The following is a 4,201-nucleotide window of genomic DNA, read 5'->3' as shown; positions in this document are numbered from 1 at the left end:
TCGTATCTCTCTGGCATGATTAATTAAAATCGATTAATTAAATTCGCGCATTATCAAGAGGCACGGTAGTTCGCAACGAAGTTGCGCCCAAACGAGCGCGAGGCACGCATATAATAAAGAATTAATTATATTATAATCATATATATATATATGTATATGTTAGGTTTCTCAGTTGGCGTTACTATTTTAATATATCAATTCTTTTGTAAAGTAGAACAGTGTTGTAGAGTTTTATTATAGTTATGTTTTACTTGCAAAATTTTATTCTACATATATAACTTGAAAAAAAAATAATTTGAAATTTCAAAAAATAACACAATGCGTGTTGCACGTGTACTTGGCGCCTCTTTTTACCTTTTTGTTTGAAAAGGTAAGTTTTATAGAACGTTACGGGCTCTCTGAGACGCGTCCCGGCGGGGCAAGGTCGCACGACTTTGAAAACAACATTATTCATAAGTACGCAACTGCCGCGACCGTCTCCATTATTGTTTACGCTGCGACGGCGGACGGATCGGCGGATCGCTGCGCGTAATAATTTCCAAATTTTCATAGTGTACGATCATAGTGTACACGCTCGTGTAACGTGTAATATTTGCGCGTGCGTGTGTGTGCATGTATGCGTGGTGCGTGACGATCCGGAGCATTCTGAGCAATAGCAGTGTTTCATGATCTTGAAAGGTAAACTTTTATTGGTGAATTTGGTTAAGTTGAAGAAGCTAATTTGTGGTCTCGAGTCTTTGTACTCTTGATGCGGGGCGCATTTGTCGCTGTAATACTAATGAGAAAACTCGCCTTTTGTTACAGATCTGCTGGAGTTTGCGGCCACGCAATAGCTACCGGTTACCTGGACGCAGTTTCGACGGACGCCGATGCCGCACCGGAGGATCCGGTTCGGGCCGAGCAGAGTCGGCTTGAAGGTGAGGTTCATCGATTGTTTGTACATCTCTTCGTGATTCATTGCGATCGAAAACCGAGCGATTGAAATAAAATCCGTTGAATTGCAATGGCAAAGGGTCAACGTTTGTATCTGCGCGCGCGCTTCCGCGAACTAAACTTAACCTAACCTAACTTTTAACCTAAAGGTTTAACTAACGAAACTATATTTTTTGTTACAGATCCGCAGCAGAACGCGGCTGACTCTGTCTACTGTGTATCGGTGAGTCAGAGAAGAAAAAACATTTTTATGGTAATGGGTGTTTCAATATCTCAAGAAAATCAATGCGATTTAATTATACTTTTTTTCACGTTACTCGAAATAATCAGGAGATCGTATCCTTCAATGACCGTGTTACACAGCAGAATCTATAACATATAATATATATTTCTCTCTTTTATATTTACTCTGAGTCATTAGAAGATACTGATATAAATGCTATAGTTTGTTATTATATCGAAATCAAGATATGGAATTTTTTGCTGTGATTCAATCAATATAACTCCTGCTTCGAGTAATGTGTAATGTTAAAAATTAATCAGAATTGCGCCATCGCACGTGAAATTCACCATTATTTATCTTATTCGTCTTGATAAATTTTATGTTTATCGAGTTTATCAATTTCCTACATTTTTCACGCGTGTCAGAAGCGATAATATTTCATTTGAAATTACCGATAAATTCGGTACGCGCGTTTATTTACACTACAACTTAGTCCTTACGAAACAAGACGTGTGTTTCTTTCGAATTACCGTTCGCGAAACAAAACATTTTCGTTTTTTCTCTCTTTTCTAAACGTCGTAATTTTCATTCGCGATTGATTCTACACGAATCGCGTCTCATGTATACATTCTCGGAACGTTGCAATTTATCATTTTTATTTCTTTTTGGGATAAAAATCTCATCTCTTGAGCGCGACTATATATGCTTCTTCGTCTTTCCTTTTCCTTAAATCCCATCGAAATTAATGAAAAAGAAAAGATAAACAAAGAGGAAGAAAAAGCGACAAAATATTGTGAAAAAAGAAACTTGTCCTGAATGCTGAGGAGACTGGCCATTGGACGGATGCACAGGAGTCAACGAAAGTCGGTGAGTGTGTAGATCAAACTCTCAGAAAACGTCATGTTTTATAATGCATGCTCATATATAAATCGCATTGGTTTTCGACCAGAGATAGTATGCGTTCATATCTAGTTGAATAAAAATGTGAATTGCGAGAAGCAATTGTTTGCTTCCTCGCTGATCATTACGGAAATATTTATTCTGCGAAAAATTATACGCGGAACCTTGAGAGTGATAATCGATAAGATATATATTTGACTAATGAAAAACCATACTGATTGCACTGAAGCTGGCCTTTTTTTTGCAACACTTTATACAAATATTAATCTGATATTTTGTGCATAATATTTATGCGCGGGGTCAATTTAAGAAAATTTAACTAATCACTGCTAAGGCAGTCTCTTCCTCGATATACACCGACATATTTTTTCTCATGCTTATGCTTCGGCTTCGAGATAGCAAAAATACTAGCTACCGCGTTCCTCGTCAATGTGACCTCGGCGATGTTTATACCTCGACAGGCGCGATCCCGTGCTCGTTGTTTACGTCCGATTTTCAACATGTCTATTTCTTTCCGCGAAGGCGCGTTTGATTAACCGGGCTAGATGGTATCTCATAAAAAGAAATGGTCTGACAGTTCTTATCTCATCCCGTACCGTCTGGTTTTACGTTAGCGGGAATGATAATTGAATTGATATAACCTTGTTTAATAACGATCACGCGATACACGAAGACAAGAAAAAAGTATTGGGGAATGCGCGTCGACCAAAATATTGAAATGTTATCCAGCAGTTTATAGCGCCGACGATTGGAGCGCTAATGGTGAATCGATTGACGATTATCGGAACGCGTAATTCGAGCTACAGGCTTCTCCAAAAGGGAACCAAATAATGTTTACTATTGTCTCTTTTTCTTGTCTTTTGTGAGTACGCACGGTGCAAAAAGTGGATAAATAACTGATAACGCACTGACCGCGCGTTTTCTCATATCGTTTCAATGAAACAGCCACAAAAAGAGACACACTTGTTATAATCGCATGTAGTAATCACTTCTCGTATGTTTGTCATTACTGTTCGCTCGTTCTTTCGTATCTTGTTAATACCAAACGTGTTTCCATTGAGGGTAACGTGAGTTCTGGCTTTTGGGACTAAATTTGGTTTAGGAATTAAAATTAGGAATTAAGAAATCTGTTTTTTTTCAACCGAGAAACGCGTTTGTTGATCGTACGAAGAAAGCAGATAGATTGAATTAGAATGACAATATGAGCGAGCGCAACGCGTTGTGGCGCGAAGGAAACAGAGTTTCCAGTCCGTAAGACCGAATTTGGCTCGCGAGCAGCAGAAATTCCGTCTTCTTCAACTGAATGGCGTTTACGGTTCGCTCATTATATTTAGTTACGTTGAATTACTTTCCGATCGACACAAGGAACACATCATCTCTTTCCTGATAGACAGAGAAAGCATTTTTACGTTCGCAATTCTCATAATTAAATCTTCCAGACCGTGTTAGAACGCAAATGTCCTAATAAATATAAAAGAGAAGATAGATCGCGATCGCATGTCTCTCGTACTTTTGTGTCCGTCGTAGACACGAAAGTAGAAAAATATCCGCGCGAGAAGCGATAAATCAGCTTCGGTTCGATTGCCGCACGGAATTTGACAGACCAGTCGTCAATATTGCAGGCAGCTGCGTCGTTCGTTCGCCATGTATGAAACTATCGTTGCAGTTTGAAGCGCTTAGTGTATCCCCGCCGATGGTATCCATAGAGTAATGTTTAATTCAAACGCTGGTCTTTACTTTATGAGAGCGAGCCCGGCTTAACCTCGCTTCTGCGTGAATCCCCGAAAAACTTTCAGCAAAGTTGAATCGGCTTTTTCCCGACGCGGTTATCCACGAGGTATTAACACGGATCGTAAAGCCGAACGTGCCCGCCGGCGATATAACCGCGATACGTTTCCAGCAGAAACGGACGAAAAGAAGGAGCGGAAAGAAACGGCCGTGGGAAACAAAAGGGGCCGATCGGAGTAGGAGGAATGGGGGGGGGGGAGTGGGCAGGCTAAAGGGAAGGAGGGAAAACGAAGGACTCACGATGCGGCGCATCCACTCGAAGGCTTAATAAACCGATTTAATTAAAGGAGCAGCGTTTCGCGAGCGCGAGAGATGCGCGAAGAAACGGGGGGCGACAGACGACGCGGGAGGGAAGGG

General features: G+C 40.6%; 1 long non-coding RNA gene across 1 annotated transcript; it reads left to right on the top strand.

The window, feature by feature from the left end:
- Positions 1 to 502: 502 nt before the first annotated feature.
- LOC112590349 (uncharacterized) lies at positions 503 to 1,138 on the top strand. Its single transcript, XR_003114138.1, has 3 exons — positions 503 to 678; positions 805 to 917; positions 1,116 to 1,138. It is a non-coding gene; the product is annotated as an uncharacterized LOC112590349 (long non-coding RNA).
- Positions 1,139 to 4,201: the final 3,063 nt, after the last annotated feature.

Source organism: Harpegnathos saltator, unplaced genomic scaffold (genome assembly GCF_003227715.2).
Source record: "Harpegnathos saltator strain DR-91 unplaced genomic scaffold, Hsal_v8.6 scaffold789, whole genome shotgun sequence".
Taxonomy (NCBI): Eukaryota; Metazoa; Arthropoda; class Insecta; order Hymenoptera; family Formicidae; genus Harpegnathos; species Harpegnathos saltator.
This window is presented reverse-complemented; position numbering and strand designations above follow the sequence as displayed.